This window comes from Halichoerus grypus, chromosome 7 (genome assembly GCF_964656455.1).
Source record: "Halichoerus grypus chromosome 7, mHalGry1.hap1.1, whole genome shotgun sequence".
Classification (NCBI taxonomy): Eukaryota; Metazoa; Chordata; class Mammalia; order Carnivora; family Phocidae; genus Halichoerus; species Halichoerus grypus.
In genome coordinates this window covers 17,107,691-17,135,369 of record NC_135718.1, presented here as the reverse complement: position 1 = coordinate 17,135,369, position 27,679 = coordinate 17,107,691, and the positions used below count along the sequence as shown (strand labels likewise).

Sequence of the window (27,679 nt, the reverse complement as noted above, 5' to 3'; positions counted from 1 at the left end):
CTAATAAATTGCTTTCTTTGATGCTCCCAGCAACTTTAGGAGGTAAGGTATTACTTCCTTTATTTTACAAACAAGGAAACTGAGGCTCAGAGGTGGGTGATAATTAGCCTAAGGCTAATCAGTTGCAGGGTGGGATTTGAACCCAGATTGGACTTTTGTCCTACCTCACCTTGTCCCAGGACCCTTTCCAGTTCCAATGTTCTGAGGTCCCGGTGATACTGGGAAGCTGCGAGCCTGGCGTGTGGGAAGGCAGCCTGTGACTGGCAAGAGTTGAGGCCAAAGGATAGCACAGGCTCCCAGCTTTGTGGTGCAAATCAGGTCCGGTGCAGAATGGGAAGGTGGGCTTTTGTTCCAAAGTCACGAAGAATTCAAGACCGCAACAGCAGAGCGTTAAACCAAGCACAGGTCCTTGTGAGTGCTGGGTCCTGTGTGACCTGGCAGCCTGGACGAGTCACCTTGCTCTTGGGAGGAGTGGGGGCTGCAGAGTGCCCTGGTGCTGGAGGAGACCAGGCGGGGTTCTGGGGAACCTTCCGCACCTGCTCCCCGATCCTGTGGCGGGCTTGTCAGAGAAAGCCAGAGACCCGACGGCTTGTGCGCACCAGATAATTTTTTTTTGCAGTTTAGCTGCTTTTATTTTCCCGTATCGCTGTTGTTTTGAATAATTTGTGTGGCTTTTGAAGAACTGGCTGGAACTGCTTTGGGCCTTAAGAAGATAGGAAGCGATTGGAGGCAAGGGGGCCTGGGGAGAAAAGTGGAGATTTCGTTTGGCGCCGCAGGTGTCCCCGGGTCCTGGGAGCTCCTGAGGGAGGTGCCTCGTGCAGGGCAGAGGTAGCGTGGAGGGGGTGGCCAGAGAGCTGTGCTCAGATCTGAGCCGCGGAATAACCCTTGGAAACTTAAAACCCAAGGTGGAAAGTGAGAAAGAAATAGAGAAAAACAAACCCCCAGCTCAACCACCAGCACCTGAATGAGGGGAGGCTGACAGCGGAAATGGTTGTGGGATTATAAGTGGTTAGCAAACCCTGCTGGAAGATAGGATTCCCCTAATTGCTTCCCCCAGCAACGGAAGCATTGGGGCCCTTGGCTGGGTCTCCCCCAGGAGGCAGGGTCTGCCCTGGGGGTTTGATTCCAGCTGACACCTCCCCAGTTCTCAGTTGGCTGCTGTTTGACCTACACCTTTGAAAGCCCGCTTCTGGCTTTCTAACTCAGGGTCTCTGGTATCGTGTGGGCACCCTGGGGCTAGCCTTGGGGATACAGCGGCTAACAGTTAGGTGTGGGCCCTGCCCTCCTAAAATTCTCAGCTGGAGGGAGAGCCAGAAAAATGAGCAGGCAGGGGTACAAACAGGGGAGACGTTGAGGAGAGCACGGAGGAGGGGTGCCTCCTAGAGAAGGCCTCTCCCTGGGGGAGCAAGATTCCTACAGAAATCTGAAAGAAGAGTAGAATTTATCCAGGTTTGGGGGATGGTAGGGGTGGGGGTGGGGATTCTGGGCTCAAGGGAAAGCATGTGCAAAGGCCAGGAAGTGAGAAAGAGGATGTTGTATTTGCACAGTGGACATGACTGTGAGGAGAGACCTTTCTATCAACAAATATGGGTTGAGTGCTGCTCCAGGCTTCGGTACTGGTGAGCCAGTCTGCACGCTGGACCGTGCCTCTCTCCAGCACTTGTTTTTCCAACTGCAGACCCTTACCTGCTTCTCTGTTCTCTTGATCCTTCCCATCTCATTCATCGACTGGCTTTCTTCTTTGGATTTACTCCACGTATTAGCAGAATACAAATAACATTGAAAGAGGCAAGAAAGATGGAAATTAATTTCACTTTCGTAAGATTGTCCAAGAATAAGCAGTTGGTTGATAAGGTGGCTCTAGAGGTGAGGACCTAAAATCTTTATCTCCACCATCGCTGAGGACTTGTTCTTGAATGCATGCTCCATAATGGCTCTCCACATGTCAAATTTCCATGAGGCAAGACAGAGAGACAGAAGAGCACACACTCTTTTCTTTTAAGGTTATGGCATGGAAATCACATGCATCATTTCTGCTCACACACCATTGGCCAGTGCTGAGTCATGTGACCACACCCAGCTGCATGGCAGTCTGGGAAATGTAGTCAAGCTGTCTCCCATGGTCAGAGAAAGCTCAGGGGTGAATGGATCTTCAGACAACAAGCAGTCTCTTTTCTGTTCTGTTTCTAGTTTCGATTTTGGAGATCTGTCTTTACAGATTAATATTGCAGTGATGATTCCTGTTTGGTTTAGCCCTGGGCTTGCCATCTCTCACGTGGACACTAGAAAGGCAGAGAACATCAATACTGGAAGGCTAACTATCATCCTTTACCCAAGCTAAAACTTACAATACACAGGGGGTAAAACATTTATTGGATATTTTAGGTCAATAAAAGTTCCTCTTCTAAGGGCAGGGCAAGGGAGTTCTGCTTACTTAGTTTTGTGGGTTAGATTACATGCAAAGTCAGTCCTCATTTGGGCCTTAAAAGCTCTCCATTGGGGAGAGAGAGTGAAGGTTGTGGACTTGCCCGTAGCCCTTAATCCAGGCCCAGCCTGAATTCCTCAGGCTTTGTTGATTTGAAGGACAGGGATGGAAAAAACTGATGGATTAACAAGGAAAGCTGGTGGGTGGCTAATGCGTTCCCTCAAAAGAAGCCTTTGGGAGCGTGAGAGGTGGGCTATCCCTGAGTGAACGGGTTCAACCGGACAGATGATCCAGATAATCCAATAAAACACCTCTTGTTTTTGTGACTAATCCAACTGTCATACTCCATCAAAAGGTGATTCTGAGTCTTGATGTTCACTTTCTGGTTTGCCTAGAATTAAATTTTTCATCTCAGCCCTCTCTGCAAGCTGCCTACTCACGTTCCAGACAATAACATACTAAGTAAGAAGAAATTAAGAAGGAAGCACGATCATTTCATCCACTCCAGAACCCAATGCTTATTGTTTGGGGTTTATTGGCAGCTTTGGATTATGCATGTCTCATGATTCCCTGCCCTCCTCGTCACGCTAGGTAGCATGGAGGTTATTTGTGTACGTGTGTCTGACTCAGAAGGAGACGATTGGAGGAACAAAACCCATCGTGGTTCCCAGCCTCCAGGTTCGTGCCTGGCACATGGTAAGTATTGAATCAATGTTTGTTGAATTCATTCTGATAACCAAGGTTGACTGTGGTTCCTTTTTGGTTAATCAACATTGCCATTGTCAGCAGCATGAGTTAGCAGAATGCCATGTTTCTGTCATGTTTTCTTTTTTTTTTTTTTAAAGATTTTTTATTTATTTGACAGAGAGAGACATAGCGAGAGAGAGAACACAAGCAGGGGGAGTGGGAGAGGGAGAAGCAGGCTTCCCGCGGAGCAGGGAGCCTGACGCGGGGCTCAATCCCAGGACCCTGGGACCATGACCTGAGCCGAAGGCAGACGCTTAACGACTGAGCCACACAGGCGCCCCTCTGTCATGTTTTCTAGCTGTGACTCCAACCTCCCCTTCCTGCACCTTCCCTCCAAGAGTCTCTTGCAGCCTTTAAAAGTGGAAAGAGTGCCTATCAGAGGCTGGAATCGAGTCTGCACATCATAAAAATTAACCATATGGGACAATTGGCAATGTCTTGCCAAGTAAACATACATATACCCATTAACCCAGAAGTTGCCCTCTTGGATATTTATCCCAGAAAACTAAAAACTTCTGTTTAGACAAAAACCTGTCCATGAACGTTGGTAGCAACTTTATTCATAATAGCCTGAGACTAGAAACAATCCAAATGTCCTCCAATGGGTGAATGGTTAAATGCTCTCTTGTATATCTACACAGTGGAACACTCCTCAGCAATGAAAAGGAACAAACTTTTGAGATACGCGATGTAGTAGTCTGCTCGGGTTGCTGTAACAAAGTACCGTAGAACCAAGTGGCTTAATCAACAGAAATTTATAGTCTTAACAGTTCTGGAGGCTGGAAGTCTGAGATCAAGTTGTCCATACGGCCCTTCTCCTTCTGAAGGTGCTAGGGAAGAAACTGTTCCCACCTGTCTCCTAGTTTCTGGCAATTCCTTGGCGTGTGACAGCCTGACTCCAATCCTTCATGGTGTCCTCCCTATGTGTGTACCTGTGTCTCAATTTCTCCTTTTCATAAGGACACCAGTCCTAATGGATTAGGGGCCCACCCTACTCTAGTATGACTTACTCTTAATATCTGCAGAGACCCTATTTCTAAATAAGGTCGCATTCTGAGGTACTAGGGGTTAGGACTTCAACACGTGAATTTGATGGGGACACAATTCAACTCAACATGTCACAACATGGATAAGGGCATTATGCTTAGTGAAACCAGCCAATCTCTAAAGATTGCATGCTGCACTATTCTGTCTATATAACGCACACAAAATGGCAAAACTCTGGAGATGGAGAACAGATTGGTGGTTGCCAGGAGACAGGGACAGGAGTGAGGGGGGTGAGTCTATAAAGGGTAGCGTGAGGGAGTTTCTTTGTGGTGATGGAATGGTCTGGATCCTATTTGGTGGTGGTTATATGAATCTAGATGAGGGTTCAAATTGCACTGAACTATGTCCCTCTCCCCGCAATATGCGGGAGTGCATATGAAAGCTGGTGAGTACTGAACAAGGTTTGTAGTCTAGTTAACAGGGTTGTACCAATGTCGGTTTTCTGGTTTTGATATTGTACTCATTACATAGAGATGTTACCACTGGGGGAAGCTAGGTGAAAGGTTCACAAAACTATTCTATCTACCATTCTTGCAACTTCCTATATGTCTGTAATCATTTAAAAATTAAAAATAAACTTAATATGATTCCATTGGGGAATGGGAGGGAGGAAATGAAAGACTGGGGGTGCACATGGGGTTAAAAAGCTCCTCATAATCCCACAAAAGGTCTTTGCCTCCTAAATTCCATGACATTTGCAGTCACTCCACCTTCCTTCTCTGCTTGCAAAATGAGGAGCCATGTTCAGGTGCCATGGGCAGCGAAGGGCAGAGGTCAGAACACAGACATTTATTTCCCTCTAGACTTCTACCTAAGACTTGATTTTCTAGATTTTCAGATTTAAATTAGGTGAAGTCTGAACTGGCAGCCCCTGTCAGGACCTCAGCTTCTTAGATCGGCCACTGCCTGACTCATTCATCTACGCCTCTCCTTGAAGTCCTTGTGCCAGTCACCTCCCTGGGTGCCTGGGGGCCCAGCTCCCTCTGCCACGCTGGGGGCGTCTTGTCTAGCCCTCTCCTGCCCCTTCAACTGTGCACAGACTTGCTCCATGCCCTCACCTGGATCAAACTAACCCCCAGAAAGTTGGCTTTGCAATTCCCAAGCCTTCGTTCAGATGACCAGGGTTCCAGGCTGGCTCTGCTGCACGTACTTAAGCCAAGTCACTTCTCTGTGTCTCAGTTTTGTCAACTGTTCAATGAGGGTTAAATCCTTTCTAGCTAATCTTGAAGGCTGGAATATCCTAAAGCTTTACCATTCTAGTTGACGGGAAGGTTTCATGCAAATGCAAAGTTCTGTTATAATGACCTCATAATAATAATTTAATAGTGATTAATTATTAAGCATCTCCCATATATTAAGTGCAGATATTACCTGTTAATTCCTCTTTTAAAAAAGATTTTATTTATTTATTTGACAGAGAGATAGAGAGAGAGCACAAGTAGGCAGAGCTGCAGGCGGAGGGAGAGGGAGAAGCAGGTTCCCCACTGAACAGGGAGCCCGATGCAGGGCTCGATCCCAGGACCCTGGGATCATGACCTGAGCTGAAGGCAGACGCTTAACCGACTGAGCCACCCAGGCACCCCTACCTGTTAATTCTTATAAGTGTTATGGACCTCCTGGCACTATACCAAGCACTCCCATGCCTGCCTAGGAGATTGCCCCTCTGACCCTATTCACTCTGACTGCATCTCTAAACGCTACAGAAATCTTTGTCTCTGAGTGTTGATCCAGGAGACCAAGAGCTTTGTTTGCTTTCAGAAGTCCACATCAACCTTTTACCCATAATCCCTGGGGTGGTGGTATGACTGAGCCAGGTTGACAAGCTCACGGGAACTGATCGTGCCCACCTCCTCCTGGGTCTGAACTCTGTGACATCACACTGGGGCTTGAAATTGGCCATGGTGAGAGTATTTATACCATGGAAGTCAGCAAACACTACAAATCAGGACGATGTGTTTCCTTCCCCTGAAAGCCAGTCTTCAAGCCTAGGCAGATCCATTACAAATGGGATTTCTGGGGGTACATTAAGGTATCTCTCAATTCCCAAGGTGGATGGGAGGAGTTGGTCACCAGCATAAAATAGTTATTATGAATGCCCTTGAGACATCTGCTGTAGAGCTTGCTGTCTGTGTTACTGTGGGTAATTACTGTCTTCAGGTCTCCATTCCCTCCTCTGTAAAAATGAGGATATTGATGAGGTCTATCTTGTACCCTCAAAGCACTTCTCATATTAGCTTTTCTTTTTAAAGATTTTATTTATTTATTTATTTATTTATTTATTTATTTATTTATCTGAGAGAGAGCATAATAGGGAGGAGGAACTGAGGACAAGAGACAAGCAGACTCCATGCTGAGCCTGGAGCCTGACACAGGGCTTGATCCCACGACCTTGAGATCATGACCTGAGCTGAATCAAGAATCAGATGCTCAACCGACTGAGCCACCCAGACACCCCATAGCTTTTCTTATTGTACTTTTGGTTGCTACTATTTTTATTATGAGGTTCCTGGTCTCTATAGGAAGGTAGGCTTTAAGCAGTTGACCATCCAACTCTTCTGAGAGATAATCCGGCATAATGTTGAGAGGACAGATTCTAAAAGTTTGTACCTGGGTTCAAATCCTTACTATTACTTATTAGCTGTCTGACCTCGAGCAAGTTACTTAACCTCTCTGTACCCCAGTTTCCTCATCTGTAGGGTGGAGATTATAATAGTACCTACCTCTTAGAGTCACCCCGAGAATTACGCGAGTCAGTATGTATAAAGCACATAAAGCAGTGCCTGACTCATAGTAGGTACCATTAGGAGTTTGCTATAATTCTTCTGAAAGCAATTGTACTGGGTTGAAGATTATCTCCCAAGAATTCATTACCTTCCCAGAACCTCAGAAATGTGACCTTATGTGGAAACACCGTTCTTGTAGATATAAGCAGGTAAGATGACAGTGCTGGAGTAGGGGTGGTTCCCTAATCTACTATGAATGGTAAAAAGAGGCAAGACCCAGAGACAGACACACACACACACAGGGAGATGCTGTGATGATACACAGGGAGACCAGCACGTGATGACAGGCAGAGACTGGCTCGATGCCCCGGCAAGCCAAGGAAGGCCGGCATTGTTGACAATGGCCAGGGGCTAAGAAGAGGCAAGGAAGCATGTTCCCCTCGAGCCATCAGAGAACAGATGACCTTGTCCACACCGTGATTTTGGACTTCTAACCTCCAGAACTGTGAGACAATAAATTTTGTTGTGTGAAGCTGACCACAGTTGGGAAGGATGCAGAGTGTCTGGGGGCCAAACCCAACCTATAGAATATAGCTTTTGTTACAAGCCTCAGTTGGGGCTTGAACCAGGGTTTTGGACCCCAGATCCTAGGCCCATCTCGGGCACCTTACTGTTAACACACCTCTGTTTCCCCAAAGCTGCCCTTCGCTTGCCCCATCCTCCAAGGGATTGAGGGTCTGCAGAGGTGCTTGGGCTGCTCCTTGGCCTCCCTTGTCACCCTCCCTCTGCCTCAGGCCCAGGGCTGCTCAGGGCCGTGCTGTGCTCCCTGTCTGCACACCAAGTAAGGCAGGCTCGGGGCCCCTGGGGGCTGGGTGCTTTTCCCCTTGTTTGTGTTGACTCTGAAGCCATAAGAGAGCCACGGGGAGAATGAGCTGGGCAAATCAGGGCTTAGAGACTGTTGTGAAAGTGGCCCAGGGAGACAATGCAGTGAGTGCTCAGGGGGCCCGAAGGCAGGACTTGGCCGGTCCTGAGCCCGCACACAGGCCTTTGTGTGCCTTTGTATTGACAGTTACCAAGCCCTTCAGTGGGCTGTCAGCGCGCTCAGAAGAAAACCCAAACCCCCCACCCAGGCCCACGGGGCTCCAGCGTCCTCATGTACCACTCGCCTCCCTCTCCTCTCCACTGGCCTTCCTTCGGCTCCGGGCACACCAAACCATTTCCCACTTCCAGACTTTTCCACCTGCTGGATCTGCTGCCGGGAGGCACCTTCACTCTCCCCAGGGCTGGCGCCTGCTCCTGCTGGAGGTCTCACATGAAATTGTCACCTCCTTAGAAAGGCCTTTCTTGGCCCTAACTAGACCTCCTTTTCCTCCTACCCCCAATTTTCCCTCTTGGCACCTTGGTAGCGTCTTTGTCTCTGCACTGGGTTCGGAGCTCCATGAGGACGTGGGGCCCTTCGGCCTTATTTAACACCCCACGGCAGTGCCCAGCAGAACCCAGCAGATGGCAATACCCTGGGGATACGTGTGTGGAATCAAAAAGTGGGTGAAATATTTTAACACGTCAGCTGTTTAGATCTGACCTATTTGGATTTCTGATTTTAGATAACATACAAAAGCATCTCTGAACAAGGACAGAGAGGTACACACTGTTCTGTCAGCCGAGATTCTGGCTTTTTTCCCACTCTTTCCTTTCTAGTTGCTAGGACATAGGAATATCCATCACTCATATGCTGAATTCATTACGGGCTTCCATGGGTTTGAACTCTGGCGACTAAATCCCCCTGGGACCTTGTCAATATGTCTTCTTTTCCTCCATTTTGCTTCTCTTCTCCTCTCTCTATTTCTCTCCTCATAGCACGTGGCAGGTGTCCAGAATATTTGATGATTTTGCTTAAGAGATGCAGTGCTAACCTTCATTTCCTCTACTAATAAAGAGTACCTTGCTGACCCCAGCTGCTAACTGGTAGCTATTGAACGTAAGTGGGTAACTCGGTTTTGACTCTAATCTCAACTCATTCATCTTATTGCTAGGATCTGAGGTCTCTTCTATGTTGAACGTTTGGTGTTGGAACAGTGACCCAAGGTTTTCGTAGCAGGAGAAGACGTCTGTGGGTGTGTTCTGGGAGGACCTCAGTGAGACGCTCTGGGATGAAATGAGTGGCAGCCCGAGAAAAGGCAGGTGAGCGTTCTGTACCAGGTGTACGACTTCCAAGCCGAGCGGCTCAGGCGATTTCTTTGCCTCTTGGTTCTTCAGCTGCCTTTCATTTTCTCAGCTCTAAATGAAGATGTATCAAGATGCAGATGTCTGGGCACCTGGGTGGCTCAGTTGGTTAAGCGACTGCCTTCGGCTCAGGTCATGATCCTGGAGTCCCAGGATCGAGTCCCGCGTCGGGCTCCCTGCTCAGCAGGGAGTCTGCTTCTCCCTCTGACCCTCCCCCCTCTCATGCTCTCTCTCTCTATCTCATTCTCTCTCTCAAATAAATAAATAAAATCTTTAAAAAAAAAAAAAAAGATGCAGATGTCTTCCAAGGCCAACGTTCCAGGAACCTATCACCACCTTACCTTTGTGGGGTAGCTCTGCCTTCTTCATCTACTCCAGAAATGTCTGAATAGAGCCGTGGCCAAGATACCCACGGGAAAAGCAAACCAGGTGGACAGACGAAAGCCCATTAAGCAACTCCTCTCTACTCCTTTCCGCCCGTGAATACAGTGCTTCCTTCCATTTCTTCTTTTCTTTGTTACTTTCATCCCAGCCCCCACTCTTTGCTTTCTTCTTCTTCTTTTTAAATTCAAACAGTGAGGAGAACAACCTTCCAGCTCAAGACTCAACACATCCATTAGGGCTTGTGTGGTCTGTTCCTCAGCCTCGGACTTTTCAGAATCGATTTGTGTGCTTTGGCCAAAACTTGCAAAGATGGTCCATCCCACAGGTTAGCTGTGCATAAAGGAGAACACTCTTGTCCTCAACGGAGTGCGACTATCGTGATCTTCTGTAAAGGAAATAGTAGTTGTTGTTCACATGGGCCTGGTTGTTTATAGGTAATTCATTCACTGTTGTGTTTATCAGGCAAGACTCCTTTAATTCTAGGGCTCAGGATCCATTTAGTTTTATAAGTTAAGCCAAACTCCTTTTTTGGCTGTAAGTGTCTTTTTTAATTCTTGGATAAAATCAATAAACTATGAAATGTGTCTATTGAAAAATGATATGACCAAGCCCTCCCTGAGAATTCAGGGGTTAAAATGTGGTTTGAGGCTTAAAGGCCCATTAAGGTACTACTGGATTATGGTGAAAGCCTTCTGAATGTGAACTTTAGTGTGTTTTTGTCTTAGAAATGTAATCCAGCACCAGGTCCTCAATGCACAGATGCCAAATACTGCTTGTAGAATTCATTATGCTGATGGACGCAACAGCTTCGCATGGCAGCTTGAAAATACGACTCCTTCAGGCTTTACTGTCAGTGATCTGGAAAAGGAACCATTTCCCCACTGGGCACTGGGAGAAAATGGTAACCTAATTATTAATGAAGGAGTGTTAATAAATTAATATATGACATGGATAAATTACACATGGATTTTCTTAGGACTCCACCCTCTTGGTTTTGAAATACACATCATAAGGTTTTGTTTCGAGCTGAAGACACTCTCTCCTCAAGCTGAGTGTCCACATTTCTAGATGAAAAAACCAGGGTCCATGAGGGAACTGACTTGCCCAAGGTCACCCGGTGGTGATGCCTTGCTCAAACTAGGAATACTGGGGCTCAGTGAATGTGATGTTTAGAACTTTTCAGAAGGGAAGTTTTAGCCCAGAACTTTTTGTTGTGGTTTCATGGTGAAGGACTGTGTGAGAGAGAGGTGGTTATAGACTCCGGAGTTATAAGACGTGGGTTCGAGGCTCAGCTCTGGCACCTGCAGTCCTGGGTCATGAGGCAGACCTCTAACTGTTCTAAACTTTACTTTCTTCACCTGTAAGATGGGAATGATGGGGATGACAACTGAGGCTGCCTCATGCGTAGTGGTGAGGACTCAGTAAAATAGTGTAGTAAAGCTTAGCTTCATATGTGGCAGGGCATTGGATGAAGTCATAGGATCATTGTGAGAGTGTTTTTCAGCTACATCTTGACCAATGCAGATTCATACATGGAGTCAACATTCTCAGAGAGAAATTAATGTTCCGTATTGTCATGTACTGCCATCAGTCTCTGTGTTGAATTTTTAGAGGTTGGTATCTGACATGTGGCTTTGCCCTGTATGGGGAGTTCATAGTGAAATTCTCAAAAAAGCATCTCTCAGATGAGCCAAGATTGATGTTCATAATGGCCAGATGGGCATGTCATAGAAATTAAAGAATTTTTGAATATAAATGCCTGGCACACAGAAAGCAACGAACACACGTCTGTTGAATTAAATTACATTGAACAAAGAGGTAGGGAGGTCTTGCCATCAGATTTAACAGAACCCAGGAAACAGACGCTCCATTTAAGCCTCTTATCCCATGGAGCAGGGATGACAAATACCACTTTCAAAATCCATGCCCAGGGCAGACATCACTAATCCATCCCAGCACTCTCATCTTCCAACCTTATATTTGTTTATATGTGTGACTCTCCCTCTAGGTGATGGGTCCTTGGAGAGTGCTTTATTTCTCACACATCACAGAGAAAAGATGTTTAATACTTGCAGAATGGATGAGCTCAGAGGGGTTTAAGAAGTTGCCCAAAGCTACACAGGAAATTTGGTACTCATTGAGTTTGATGCCAATTGAGAAACAGACACAGGAGCAGGCAGATGGAGAGGAAAACACCATCTTTATTACCTTCATAGGGAAGTTGAAGGATGTGACTTGGGTCCATGGTAAGCAGGCAACAGTGAGCTGTTCCATGATGACACCCAGGTGGAGACGGACGTACCCTCTCAGACACAGGCAAGCAAGCTGGAGGTCCAAAGCATACCTCAGCTTAATGTTTCCCCCAAAAGCAGAGCCCAGTGGTTAAACTTAGGGACTGCAAGGGCAGAGCTGAAGCGGGACTCTCTGCAAGCCGGTGGATCCCAAAGAGAGGCAGAGGAAGGGGCGGGGCCCCCGAGCTCTTTCTCCCCCAGCTCCATCAGTGAAGTAGCTCTTCCTCCTTTGGAGGGGACACGAGGGATAAGGAGGCTGGAAGTGGTATGTGATGCTGAGGGTTTTCCCCCAAAACACAAGGAGGAAATTAGTGATCCTCTAGTAGGCCCTGGGCAGAAAATCAAATGCTCACCTGATAGGGGTTTAGCACAGTACTGAGTGCACAGTGGGTAGACTACACATCCTGGCTTCCGGCCCACACATCACTGCGCTGAAATTCCTATAAGAGGGTTGAAAATGCTACTCCTTGGAAGTAAATTAAGAGCTTCCAATATAGTTGGGTCCACTCAGTGTCTTGTCTTCCTTTCCCCTGCTTGATCATCTACAAGAAAAGGAAAAGCACATTTTGGAGGAGCTGAGCTCCCAGCGTGCATGAGGACACTGCAGCATGTCAAGTAGATATTGACTTTTGAGCTTGCACTAGCTCAGCGTGATCAATGTATGCCATCCCGACCCTGCTCTTCACCTTGCGGAGCTGGCTCAGCTCGCCGCCACAACTTCGGGGGGCATGGGGTCAGATTGTTCTCCACTCCACAGCAGTGTCACGGCCCTCATCTATAGTGTGGAGAGCTGTATAACACAGCAGAGAGAAGCCCCGCAGGGTCAAGGAGGGCCACAGTTTCTGCTCCAGCTGGGCCTTTGCAAAGTGCCTCTCTGGGCTTCTTTTCTTCTGCAGATCATGCTCTTCGCTGGCATCTTGCTGCCACCCTGCCTGTTTTCAAGTCTGGAGAAATAACAGGGATGGTGATGCCCTGAGCTATTTGCCTCTGAGGAACACGTTGTTTATTGTGTGTGTGTGTGTGTGTGTGTGTGTGTGTGTGTGTGTGTGCGCATTCACGTATTGCTGGTGGCTGACTCTCCATCTGCTCTATCAAGGCCAACAACATGGTGGGAAAGAACAACACCAGCTCTGGTGCAAGGCTATCAAAATTCAAACTTGACCATTTAACTCCTAACATTGGACAAGTGAGTGGCTCTTCATACTTCAATTTCCTCACCCATAAAATGGTGAGGATGACTCCTGTTTCTACAGTGTTTATGATGTATATAAAGAATTTAGTATTCAGCACACAAAAACAAAGTTTCGTTTCTCCTGGTATACAATTAATACTGTCATTTCGGAAGGAATTTGAGATGTTCTACAAGAAGTACATGCAACAAAACATGTAATTAAACAAAAATTGTCAGTAAGAGAAAAATGGGAATGAAAAGAAACCATGAGGACTAAGGCAAAGATAAATTAGAACCAGAAGGGTAGGCTGTGGTGGGAGAGGGTAGTGGATAAGGAAGCAAAGAAATAGAATTCAAAAAGCCAGAGGATAATATCATATATAGTTGTTATAATAAGTTGTCAATTTCCTTCTGAGCTTCCTGGCAGCCAAATCAAAAAGGGAAATGAGTCAGACCATGTGGTGCAAACATAACTGAAAATTTAGACTGTAGAAGGATCTAGACCTAGGTCACTTTCTTTCCTGAAAGTTGACAACATGGAATACTGGATTAATTATTATATTCTTTTTGGTGTGTGTGTGTTTGTGCGTGTACATGTGTGCACACATCCACGTGCATACCCTAAATAGTTGTCTGTACAATTAAAGTTGTTCACAAATTGTCAGGATATTACCTATTATTCTTAAAGTCAGTGATCATTTCATTTTGGCCAAGTTATATATGTCACATTGAAAGGTTACTACTTTCTATATCCTGTTGCCCATTTTGCTTCCAATCTTGAAGCAGTTTGTAAAGGAAAGTTGTTCTTCTTCACTCTGTAACTGAAGCTTTCCAGAGAAGCCCACTCACCTTATTTCCACTGAAGACCAGGTGAGATGACCCAGGACTGTTTGTGGTATCATACCGGCCCCTCCTGCTCAGCCCTGAGTTGTTCCTGGAAGATTATGCCTCTCCTTGCCTTCTGAGCCTGAGCACACAACACGGTCTGCTTCCCAAGTGCAGTTCTGCTTTTGTGTCCTCCCAAGCTGGCTGTCGTGTTTGGTCCTGCTGTCTCTGCTCGTGGGTCCTCCTTCAAGTCTTGGGTTAGAGTGATCTTGGCGCCTTCTATGGTCAGTCTGAGAATGGGAAGTCTGATAAAGAATCATTTACAACCCAATCCTGCAATGGGGCCCCATCCTTCTGGATCACCATGGGCATAAGGATTCAGACAAATGGGATGTAAGAAGATGTCAGAGGGGCGCCTGGGTGGTTCAGTCGTTAAGTGTCTGCCTTAGGCTCAGGTCATGATCCCGGGGTCCTGGGATCGAGCCCCGCATCGGGCTCCCTGCTCCGCGGGAAGCCTGCTTCTCCCTCTCCTACTCCCCCTGCTTGTGTTCCCTCTCTCACTGTGTCTCTGTCAAATAAATAAAATCTTAAAAAAAAAAAAAAAGATGTCAGAAATCCATGTTGATCCTGGGAATACTGCTGGGAAGAGAAGTGTGGTAGATGGCTTCTCAAAATGGCTCTGGGTATTGCCTCTTTCATGTCATGCAACCACACCCAAGCACCCATTATGTGTAGCCCACAGATCGTGAGGGCACCATGGTTCCAAACACAGGTCTGCACTCGCTTCAGTGGAGTTGAATGAGTGAAATCCATTACCGTGTTTATGCTGAAGCCACGATTCCTACTGACAGCTCCCAGCCCATGACATGACAGGGACACTAAGGCAGGCATGTTCCTGGGGGAGTCAGAACTCCTTTGATGGGTAACTTGGGCTGAAGGATTCCTCGGCAGCCTTGCCAAGTTTTCCTTAGACTACATGGCAATCTAATATGCTACCACACTAATTAACTAACTGGCTAATTTACTTACTTACTAACTAACTAATTTCTTTCCACTGTGGTCTGCTTGCTCTCCCAATCTCTCCTGGCTTCTCTCACAGTTCCCCCCACTGCCCCGTGAATTTCTTGCAGTTTGACCCCATCTTGGTGTCCACTTCTCAGAGGGCCAAGACTAGTACAACATCTGCAGGCTCGATGGGGCTGGATTTTTCTTTTTTTTTTTAAGATTTTATTTACTTATTTGACAGAGAGAGAACTAGAGAGCACAAGCAGGGGGAGCAGGAGAGGGAGAAACAGACTCCCCGCTGAGCAGGGAGCCCGATGCGGGGCTTGATCCCAGGACCCCGGGATCATGACCTGAGCCGAAGGCAGACGCTTAACCAACTGAGCCACCCAGGCGCCCCCTCCCCCATGACAGGGCTGGATTTTGAAGATGTCTCCTCCACAGTTCTAACAAGGGTCGAATCAGGCTGTTGTCTGAGACTTTAGCTGGGGCTCTTGAGGAGAGTACCTATACTGACATGAGGTTCCTCACAGCATGGCAGCCAGACTTTGATGGCTCCAAAAGGGGACGCCTCAGGGAATAAAGAGGAAACTATGTTGCCTTTTCTGACCTAGCTTCAGAAGGCATATGGCAGCAGTCTGCTGCATTCTATTGGTTACAAGTGAGCCACAACTCTGCCCAGGTTCAAGGGGGTGGGGGACAAAGACCCCAGCTGTTGGTGGGAGGCATATCAAGGTCACATCGTAGAATAGGGCTTGGGATGGAAGATACTGTTGGAAAAGACAGTCTGACAAATTAGATAAAGAACTTTCTATTGCTGTGTAGCAAAACATCCTAGAACTCAGTGGCTGAAAACAACAATTCTTTTATTCTGATTATCTCTAAACTTCCCGAGGGCTGACAGAGCTCAGTCAACAGGTTCTCACTTGGGGTCTTCATGCCTTTCCAGCGGCTGAGCTGGAGGCATCCAGAAAGAAAGGCTTCCCCCCGTACGTGTATAGTGGGCCATTCTGACAGCCAGCTGGAACCTCAGCTGGGGAGGTCAGCTGGAACAGCTACACGTGGCCTTTCCAGATGGCCTGGGCTTCCTCCCCGCATGGCAGCTAAGCTCCAAAGAAAAACATCTTGAAAGACAACCTGCAAAAACCGCATGCCCTCTTATGATCTAACCTTAGAAATCACAAGGCATCACTCTCCCCCCCCCACACACACACATTCTACTCACCAGAAGCAAGTCATTGAAGCCAGCCCTTATTTAGTGGGACCTCTTGATGGGAACATCTCAAAGAATGTGTGGACATATTTTAACCTGCAACAAGGAGTGTTGCATCTGCCATTTGCAAGAAGCCTTTTGGTGCAAGTCTGTGGCAGATGGGCCTCCTGAGGTTCCACATTGGCATGCTGTCGTACTTTCAGAAGAACTGTGGAGGTGTGATGGACTCGGAGTAGCTCCACGGCAATCAAAGATGACCTTGTGCCAGCCTGCTTGGTCCTCGCCAGGTCAGTGATGGATTTATTGGACTCGTACCCCAAGCCACAGCCATGTGGTGAGTTGGTGAAAGACACAGAACTCAAATATTTATATCAAGACTGATGGTATCATGCCAATGTTTTCTTCCCCCAGTTAAAGCTAGAGGTTTCTTACCACCAACACTGAATGTATATGTTTTAAAAACTCACAGCAGTTTCTTTGTGACTATCTGCTTTCATTCTGCCTTTCCATCCTCCAGGTCACACACGAAGATGTTTTTCAAGACGGCAAGTTAAGGAAGTGAAATTAAATCAGTGATATTTGTCACTCAGTCTCACTCAGCATCCTCGTTCCCTGGATGCTTCTGGGGGGAACTTGAGACTCTGCCTTCAGTCCTCCCAGGGTGGCAGGGAGGAGGCGGTAATGAGAGAAAATGTAGACAGCTCAGCAATTCCATCAAAAGCTTCCCTTCCTACCAGTGGTATTAACGATTTTTTATTTTTCGCTTGATGACGTTAAAAGCAAGGCAATGATTAAGGTAAAATATATTAATGACACCAAGATTCTGCCTTGCTTTACTAAAGTCAAGAAAAACTCTGAAGGCAGTATTCTTTATTTATTAATAAAATGGAATTGAATTAGCAGTTATGTTTTTACATCTTCTTCTCCTAAAAGACAACATCCTGAAAACCACGTCTGAAATTACCTTTAATTTCACAACTGGGGACACTTGAATCCCATTTCTGCAGTAGTGCTATTGTTAGACATTCAAAGGCTGACTCTCATAACATTTACCGATGTCATTCCAGCATACAAGAAAAGAGAATTGTTACTGTTTTTTACTGGTGACAATAATTCACATTATGTTAAATGCTGAACAGACCATAACTGCTACAAATAAGCTAATAGCATGTTTCCAGAAAATCTGGCAGAGGCTTCATTATTTTGAAGTCATGTTTTCAGGGTTTTTTTTTTTTTTTTTGGTGGAGATATTTATTCTCTGTGATAGATATCTTTTGTCTCCCTTAGAGTTTCCATATGCATATATGGTTGTATCCAACAAAGAAGGTTCCTAGATGCTTTTATGGGGTTCTCTGGGTGACATGATACCCTGTTAGGGTTCCTGACAATCCAAGGGCACTTCTCCAATCACACCTGCACTCTGGTGCCTCCACCCTGTTGCTCTGACATCCCCAGGTATCAAGAACTGCTCTTTTCACTGTGAATTGTGTGAGACTGATGAATCACAGACCTGTACCTCTGAAACAAATAATACATTATATGTTTAAAAAAAAAAAGATAGTAGGAAGGGAAAAACGAAGGGGGGAAAATTGGAAGGGAGATGAACCATGAGAGACTATGGACTCTGAGAAACTAACTGAGGGTTCTAGAGAGGAGAGGGGTGGGGGGATGGGTTAGCCTGGTGATGGGTATTAAAGAGGGCACGTACTGCATGGAGCACTGGGTGTTATACGAAAACAACAAATCATGGGAACACTACATCAAAAACTAATGATGTAATGTATGGTAATTAACGTAGCATAATAAAATAAAAAAAAAAGAACTGCTCTTTTTTTTTTTTGAAGATTTTATTTATCCATTCATGAGAGACAGATAGAGAGATGCAGAGGCAGAGGGAGAAGCAGGCTCCCCGTGGAGCAGGGAGCCCGATGTAGGACTCGATCCCAGGACCCTGGGATCATGACCTGAGCCGAAGGCAGCCACTTAACCGACTGAGCCACCCAGGCGTCCCAAAAGAACTGCTCTTTTGAAATACAAGGCAGAAGCTGGGGAAAGGGGTAGAGTTGAGTATATTTATCTTCTCCAACTCCACAGGTGGTTCTGGGCCATTCCTAAAAACCCTGAGTGGACATCAGTGGAAAGATGATGAAAGAAACGGACCTTATAAATCTCAGCATTTCGAGGAATTGTGAAGCCCATGCCCCTCATTTTCCTCATGAGAGGTGAAGTGAGTTTCCTGGGGAAGCCCCTCAAGGATGCAGCAGAGCTGAGACCAGAACCCCGGTCTGTAAAGACCCAGGACCTGACTTTGCCCTTGAGCTCAGTTCTGTGGCTAGAGTCCTATCGGGCCAGTTCTGTTGTGCTGAGACCTGGATGGGAAGCAGGGCAGGGCATTCTTCCCCAGGCTGGTAGGCATGAGGTGGAAGAAGAAACACAAAGAAATGAAGGAAAGGAACAAGAGACCACAGCCTCATAGAGATCCTGATCCCCAGGATGCATTAGAAACAGCGTGTCTCTGACACTCAAGTCAGAACGGAGAAGCTGGGCCGATCGCTGGCAGATGCCATCTCAAGGCTTATTATTCTGTAAACCCCGAGCAGCCCGCTTGTGCCTGCTGGTCTGAATTCTGGGCTCTTGGAAATGCCTAAGGAAGAGGGACGTTTTTAGAGCAAAGTGCAGTTTTGGGGAAACATAAAAATGAGCAGCGAGCCACCTTGGGGGCCTCCGTGAGCTTGCCTTCACACGAAAGGTTGTCCTTTCTTGCTACCTGCAACAGCAGATTGTCCTCTCCAGCCGGCTTCGTGCGCTTTGTTCTCCAGGTTTCAGAAGAGAATGTGAGGCCTTGCAAAGCTGTGGCGAGGCGTGGCTGTCGCTGGTGCTGTCCCCGTGCAGAGGAGAGGCAGCTGCGTTGAGTCCTGCCTGACTGGGCGACACAACTGTTTTACGTGAGCCCTCTGGATCAAGTCTGCGCTCGGATGCCTGACAGGCCAGGTCCCCGCCCTGCTCTCGCAGAATGCCCTGTGGATGGCTGCTCAGCCTCGTCTGTCCTCCCATTTCCGGTTCCGGTGTGCCCAGCGCGAGCCGCCCTGCCCTCCTGGCCACTGGTTCCCGCCTTCTCCCGGCAGTCTCTCTGCCGAGATGCCCGCCCTCCTGCCGCTTCCAGTCCTTCAGGACTCAACTTCCGGCCGCCTCCCATGGAAGCCATCTCTAATGATGCCCTCCCTCCCTGCAGGGATGACAGGGACAAGGGAGGATCCAGACATTCTCAAAACCGCAGAGTTAAAGGTTGTAGCTTCAGCCAGCAAAATATTTTCAAATTAAGTCACAGCCCTGGGACAAACACCAAAATGAGAGCTTGGCCATCATGCATCTGCTATGACCTCTGAATGGTGTATGTTCCCCCCTTTGAGTCCTTGCATATGCACAAATTTTGCGGGTTCAAATGTCCTAAGGTAGTCAGTCCCACAAAGGCCCGGTAAGTTTAGATAGAGCTCCTGTAATTCAGTCTATAGAAAGAGGCAGGTCTGGAAAAAGATTGTGTGTGCTGCTGTTGGCCCGTTGAGCTTCCAGGAACCAAGCTGATTAAACACACACACACACACACACACACACACATATGCACACACACAGCCACACCCCTAACAGAGTTTCTGAGAGAGCTGGAATGCCAAAAGTGCCCCTGACTGAACAAGACAGTGATTATCCAAGATGTAAAACGACCTTGGGTGTCCACTTGCTGTGGGCTGGAAAAGCATGCAGAGAAAGCTGTTCAACCACCAAGATGGGCATATTTTCCAATGTAGGGTAATGGAAAAGGAAGAGAGAGTGTGGTCAGGAGCCATGGAGAACAATACGCTGCGGAGCTTCTCCCAGGAATCATGACCAAGGTCTAATGGAGAAGCATTCCTGACCCTCCCCGTAGAGTTTCTCAACATTTGCTGAGAGAGATTTCAGGACTGCAGTGAACCACTCTTAGTCAAGGTTCTCCATAGAAACTGAACCAAAGGAGACATTATATATTATAAATATTATAAGTATATAAAAATTATATACATGTTGGCTCTCTCTCACTCTCACTCTCTCTCTCCCAGGGAGAGAGAGAGCCAGAGACAGAGACAGAGAGAGAGAATTGGCTCATGCAATCCTATAGGCTTTAGCAAGTCCAACATCTGCAGGGTAGACCGACAGGCTGGAAACCCAGGGAAGAATTGCTGTTCAAGTCCAAAGGTAAGTCTGCTGGCAGAATTTCTTGCTTGGGAGAGGTCAGGCTTTGTTCTGTTAAAGCCTTTAATGGATTGGGTGAGGCCCACCCACATTGTGAGGGGTAATCTGCTTTATTCAAAGTCCATCAGAAACACTTTCACAGAAACATCCAGAGAAATGTTTGACCAGATATCTGGGTACCATGGCCCAAACAAGCAGACACATCAAATTAATCATCAAGACTACTCACTGAGTGCTGTTTTCCATTCTTCCCTTTCCAGCTGAGGGTGTTTGTTGTAGCTCTTTTATTGCTGTAGTGTGTTGTGTGTGTGTGTGTGGGGGGGGTTGGAATGTCAATAATTTGTCTTTTGGTTTATAGTTCTCAAAGCAAGACTAGCCACATCTAAATCTGATATAGATCATAAGGTCCTTGGCTTTAAGCCTGATGCCATGATTGAGTGAGGCTTTTGAAATGGTTTAGGGAGGAGAAGTGAATATATTTTTTTGGTAGGAGAAAAGTAAATATTTGTGACCAAGAAGGTAGACTGTAGCAGATTGGATGATGATACTCAGCTGTATTCGCTCTCTCCCATTCTCTATCATATAGTCCTGTCTCATCGTCCTTGGTCCTACCCATTTGGCTTGCTTTGATCAATGCATATGAGCAGATGTGACACTGTGCCAATTCTGAACAGACTTTAAAAGGTATCACGTGCTTTCACCTGTCCCGTTGAGCATTTGTTCTTCACCACAAGGACATGAATGAGAAGACACAAGTTGCTGAGTTAAGCTAATCACAGCAAAGCCCAGCAGACTTCAGCGAGGCCACAGCTAATCCACAGCCCTCACTGTCCCTGAGCAGGAAATAAATGTTATTGAAATCACTGAGACATTAGGGATATTTGTTACTGTAGCAGAAGCTGACACATACAATCAATGTAGCTCACTGATTTGGGTAATCCAGACCAGGTGATCAAATCCTCCATTCCAAATGGGAAGACTTTAAGAATTATGCAGATACTACCCCAATTCCTCACCCTATTTTGGCCTTATTAAAAGAACAAAGATATTTTAAAGACATATTAAAGGCTTAAGCTATATTCTTGGTACAGAATTTTGGACACTATTGTAAACTCTGAGAATTCAATATGGAAGGCTTACGGATTTTGTGTAGAAGGAATGAAGACAGTCAGTGGCTATCAAGCTACTAACCACTCCCCAGGCAGCATTTCCAGTTGAATCGCCCTGATGTCAAAGCACTAGGTGACCCAGGATGACCTTCAGAGGGAAGTCTCTACTTCCTCTTGTGCTTTGTCCTTCCTCCTTCTGTTGGTGTTTGAGCTTGATAAAAAGGAAAAGAATTTGGGGCTTCTCTTCTTAACTGTGTCAACAAATTCCAAAAGCCATCTTCAACTAGAAATAAAACTTGAGAAAGCACAACCCTAGCCTAAATCACTTGGGTAACTTGTTTTCTGGAAATGATAGAAAGTCTTAAATCCCATTCATTTTTTCCTATTTCTTCCTCCAGCTCTTTACTTAGTTTCGGCTGGGAAGCTAGTCATTTTCAGTTCTGATCCCGAGGCCCCATTCCTCCATAACTGAGTTTAAGTTTCCAGCTCTGTGGGAGGATATAAAATTATTTTTGCTATTATAACTTGGGTTGAATTTTTTTTTATAAATGTGAACATTCATTCTGAGCAATAAAAGACTCAAATTCACAAATACAAGGAGTGACCTTGCACAAACAATCATGATGCTGGATCTTATACAACCCATCTGGATATTTTAAGAGCAGGGCAGACCAAGAGTGTTCATGTAAAAGGTTAGAGAACTAGGTTAAAGAAAAAAGTCTCCTTCTCATCAGTGTGACTCATCCACCCTCCCTGGGATCAGCAAAATGACTCAGACTTTCAAGTAGGTGACAATGCTTATAGAAAAATATGACCTAGCGGTTTTCATCAGGACTTCTCAGTTGGCTGGTTGTCACTCTTTTGATTCTCCTGTCCCTGAGGAATTTTGGGTATTTTGGTAGGGTATTTTGGGCCTTTTCACAGAATGGTCCAAAGGACCCTGCTGACAGTTCACAAGTAACCCTCTGAATGTCTAGATTCCAACCTTAACACTCAAAGGCTATAGAAAGAATTGAAGGAAATTTCTGATTAAACTCCTGGGAGAAATCAAGCCCCGAGGCCATATGCACAAGCCCACAGGATCTGCTTGGAGCCGACCTTACTCAGATCCAGAATCAGTGTCAGTCTTAAGCCGAGGTCGGCTCCAAGTGCACAGCCAAATTCCCAGGCTCTGTGGCTGTGCCCTTTGCCTCTGTTTCGTCTATCTGGAGGCAAGAGGCTTTGGTTTGCAGAAAGGGGCCACCAGGAGGCTGGGATTTCATATCAGCTTTGCTCAGGCCAGCTGGGTCACTTTAGCCTGATTTCTTTTTGGTTCATGTTCTTCATCAGCTGAATGGGGATGATCCTATCAGTCTCCTTTGTTGGGTTCTAGTCAGAAACAGTAAGATAATGTGCTTGGAGCCTTTGGACTGTTATGGAACACAAAGGCACTCAGAATTTCAGCTATTTATGCTATTGAAGAGAGGCCCGGCTATTAGGTATGTGGATGGCTTTCAGGCAATTTCTGCATCTACACGAGGGAGCTCGGGTGGCTTATAGGTGGAAGAAAACAACACCGGGATTAGATTTGGTGGACATACACGTGCCCATGACAACTTCCCTAAAAATGGCAATTTGGCCGAGGCTCAAGGTGGTATGCTTTGGCTGCACTTGAAAGCTTGGAGCTTTCTCAGTTCCCACTACGAGCTCAGGCAGATCCAATCCTTGGGTTCTCTCTCTCTCTCACTCTCTCTCTCCCTTTCAGCCACAGCCCTGTCATCTATCCAAGGACAAATCCTAGCTCTGTCTCTCACTGGCCAGATGTAAGGAAAGTGTCACTCCTGTCAAACTGGGCCCCATTTTGCTGTACTTAATGCTGCTTAGGCACATCCAAATGGAGCACAATTTTGAAGCCAAAGACCTCAAAGAGTAAATCTTTGCAGAAGGGCCTTTGTAAAGGGACAGCGAGGGGGATAAATAAAGGCATGCTCCCCACATTAAATCTTTATGAAAATGCTTCTTACCCTTATATTGCACCTCATCCTTGTGCCACTGACTTCTCCCCAACCCAAGCCACTTCTCTCTCTCGTATCACTGCCCACCTACCCATCTCTATCATGTGAGACACTCTCATTCCCCTGGGGATTCTCCTATCTGCATACTACCTATTACCGAGGCAAAGAAATGGCATCAGCAGAGATTTGCCTGGTGGTGGTGGTGGAGGGGACTGAGGTCTGGGGATGTTGGGAGGAGGTCTTTGATTTACCGGTCATGGACAACTCAGTCATCTCCACTCTCCACTCCACTTCTGATGGACCTGGTGGCAAGGTGAGTTCATTATTTGCTCTGTGGATCAGAACACAGAGATGTCAGGCCCTGGCAGAAAGTTTGACATGGGCAGAGTTTGACATGTGGGCCCAGGACCACAACCTGCAGCCTCCCAACTACGCACCCTCTTCCTGACTCCGCCATTCTGTAAACCGTCCACAGTGAGGATCCCGAGGACCAGGGGACAGGTTCACCTGGCACTTAAAGTTAGATGCAGGAGCTGCTTCTTCTTGTCAACCAGCACAAAACCCTACACTAATCACACTTGACACTGGGTGATACTTTCCAATTGGATGCAGTTTAGAATTCTTAAAGCATTTTTATAGACACACTTTCTTTGATCCTCCGACAGGTCTGTGAGGTAGTCCCATCTTTCAACCATTCAACAAATACTTGCTGAAAGCTGTGTTGAGGGTGACTGAGGGGACATAGGGCTTTTACTTTTAAAACCAGGACAGTCTCAGGCAAACTGGGACAAGCTGACCATTCTAGGCCTCGGGCCTGCCCCTGCCCCCCACCCCCAGGATGAACAGGATGGAAACAGCACCAGCACCCATGGAGCCTACGTGCTGGTTATTTTCATGCTTTTGATATTCTGCTGGATATGGAACTGGGTTGATGCAACCTGAAGTTCCGAAATGTTAAATTGTTATTTTCATTCTTTAGATTTCCGTCTCATTCATTAGTCCCAGAGCTAGACCCTGCATAGGAAAAGACAGAGAGGTAAATTATGTGTCATCTGGCTTTTAAAGAGCTTATGACCTAGTGCTGGTGGGGGTAGAGGGACATTAGGAAAACAATGACCTGTGGAGTTTTGGGTCAAGTCTTTAAGGTCTGTTGCCCCACTCTGGTTTTTTTTTTTGCCTCCTCTTTTGATTCCTCTGCTGCCTCCTGCCCATCCCACCAGGCATCCTCTACCTCCTTCTCTGACATTTCTCCCTCCTATCATGGCCTGATCCTCTCCCATGTCTTCAATGATTACCTCTATGTGGATGCCGTTTATTAAGATTGAGATTAAAATAACAAAACTGCTTAAACGCCTATTGTGTCCTTTTGGTGAGAAACACTCTGATCTCAAATAGACCTCCCAAGAAATCCCTCCTGGGGGAGATGATATGCCGACCAAGAGATAAGAGTTTCTGTCCGATTGTCAAGAACATCATTTGATTGCTTTTCTGGGACACAAGAGCTTAGGGCAAATTTGGGCGGCAGGAGGCAGATTCTTTTGTGTCACAAAGCTCCCTCTAAAAGGCAACCACTTTTCCTACACTTTTCAGAACAACCAGGAACCTTGCTAATTGAATAGTGTCCCATTATGTGACCAGATCATGCATTTCCAGGAAGGACAAAGTAATCCAATTTGTGTTGAAATGTCAGCCCAAGCTGCAGATACTCTTTTGGTATGAGCTGTAGCATTTTCTTTGGCTGTTGTCAACAGTGTGGTTGCTTAACTCTGAAAGCTATCTACGGCATTTGGCATGGATCCTCATCTTCTTGAAGAAGAATGACTCTCAGCTCATTGTTTTTCTGAGGAGTCATGTTTTCTGGTTTTCTCTGGCATAATGGACTGGGTGTTTTGAGGGGGTGGATTAATCTCTCCCTAAACTACATGAAAAGCCTTGTAGAAAGAATGATTGTTGTCACCCTTTATTTAGGGCGTGGTTGTCATCCTGTATAAAACTGTGTCCAGTTGTTTTGACTCTTTATTCATTCATTCTTCCACAAACATCCAAGGAGTGCTTTCTATGCGCCAGACATCCTTTTGGGTGCTGGGAAGACAGCAGAGAACAAGTCATTCTGACGAGGTGACATCCAAGTTGAGATCCAAGTGATACAAAGGAGCCAGACATGCAAAGATCTGGGTGCAGAATGTTCCAGGCAGAGGGAATAGCAAGGGCAGGCCCCAAAGGAGAGAAAAAGCTTGGTTGGTTTGAGTCAAAAAGAAGGACAGTGTGGCTGGAACAGAGTAAGCATGGGGAGGCAAGGTATGTGATGATGAGGTCCAGAGCAGTGGACAGGAGCTGGATGACATTGGGACTGCGGATTTTATTCTAAGGGCAGTGACAAGGCACTGGAGGATTTTCAAGTAGGGAGAATGAAGGGTCTGGTCTGATTTTTAAAGGAGTATTCTGGGTGCTCTGTGGGAGAATGGGTTGGAGGGGAGCAAGAATGGATCAATCAAGAAAAATACTGCAAAATTCTAGGTGAGAAACAATGGTGGTTTGGAACAGAGTAGCGGCAGCGGAGTGGGAGAACTGGTGATAGATTCAAACATATTTGGGCGATAGCACCTGCTGATGGATTGGATTTGGGGTGTGCAGGTAGGAGAAAGGGCAAAAGAAAAATCAAGAATGAGTCCTGGGCTTCCGGCGTGAGCAAAAGGGAGGATGGCGACACCATTAACAGAGATCTGGGGGAGGAATCTTCAAGTGTGGATCGAGACCCCAGGCACGGCTGCCACCTTCAGTACGCTGCTTTTCTTGAGCCAGTGATACATGAGCCTTTCGGTTTCATGTTCTATCAACATGAGAATAAATTTCTAGTAAACTATAAGAAGCAGTGAATTGAGACTCAGAGATGATTTCCTTACCAGGAAGACAGGAAGACCAAGAAAAAAAAAAATACTGAGCATCTATTGCATATAGAATGAACAGAAGATTGCCTGAGATGTCATTTTTGAAGAACTGTTTTAATTTTGTTATCTCTGACAATAAAAACAGTGATGATACCCAGTATTCAGTGAGTGTGTGCTGACTGTCAGGAATGGCTCAAAGTGCTTTATATAGATTATTTCATTTAGTCTTTTCATGACCGAGGAAGTAAAAGAAATTTTACCCACTTTTAGATGACAAAACTGAAGCTTAGAGAGGTAAAGTAACTGTTCAAGGTTCCACAGCAAGGATGTAGCAGAGCCCAGATTGAAACCCAGGTTTCTGATCCCTGGCCTGTGCCCCTAAGCACCCCACATCCAGTTCCCCTTGGACTATTGGCTGAGATCCCTTGCCTAGCCTCAAGGCTGGGATAAAGGTGTTGTCACAGCTGGACGGACATCCAACTATAGGCAGTTGGGTGCCTCTACACCATGTTGACAGTCTACGGTGGTGATTACACTCCATCTCTCATGAGCAGAACATACTATGGGTGTTATAGGGACAAGGAGAATTCACTATGGACTGAGGCTGCTGGGAAGGCCTTTTGTTGGAAATGGGGTCGACCCTCGCACCCCAGGAGAGAATTTGGAAATGTTTGGAGGCATTTTTGCTTGACCCAGGGACTGACATTTAGAGTGTGTGTCTGTGGGGAGAGGGAGCAGAAATGTTGAGGACCTTGGCATGCATAGATGAACTGTCCCACCCCAAATGCCAAGAGCACCATTGAGACCCTGGGCCCTTGGGTGAGTCTCTGAACTCTAGATACTGTGTGGGGGGCATTTCTCTTCTTCAAAGAGGCCAGAAAATCTTGATGGTTGTTGGCTGTGCAAACAGAGCCCTGATTTAGGACTTGGACTGACGAGCTACCTCTGCCTTCAGAGATCTTATAAAACCTTGGGCAAACCGAGGTAAGTTTGGGGTGTCTGGTGGGGCTGAGGTGTATGCTCCCTTTTTCTCCACATTTTTTTTTTTTTTGGCCGGTAAGACGAGTACTTAACTGGGAAGCTACAGCTGGTATAACTGGAATTACAATCCACTTGAGAGTCCTTAATGAAGAATATCTGATTATACAAGGAAACTAGAATCTGTTTGTTTTCTGTTCATTTAATTTGATGTTTTAATGATGCTGCTAGTTATTTGAAATATTCTATTTCAATACACCCTTTATTTATTGTACTTGTACCCTGAGGCATGCTGGCAAAGAGTGACATGTTTAAAAGTCTGCCCTCAAATAATAAATTTCCCTTGGAAACCAGAAGCAGGAAAGTTTTATATTAGGAATGCTTTAGAATATTTTTTAAAAATCAGTCCAAATTGGATTCCAGAGATAAGTACAG

The 27,679-nt window shown here is 46.2% G+C and overlaps 1 long non-coding RNA gene across 9 annotated transcripts in view; it reads left to right on the top strand.

The window, feature by feature from the left end:
• The window catches only part of LOC118521048 (uncharacterized), a 119,044-nt gene extending 92,676 nt beyond the window's left edge, over nt 1-26,368 (top strand). For 2 of the 9 annotated variants that reach the window (XR_004909950.2, XR_004909957.2), the window contains one exon: nt 16,569-17,846. This is a non-coding gene — a long non-coding RNA (uncharacterized LOC118521048). The other 7 variants (XR_013449624.1, XR_004909953.2, XR_004909954.2 and 4 more) reach the window with 7 other exon arrangements.
• Nucleotides 26,369-27,679: the final 1,311 nt, after the last annotated feature.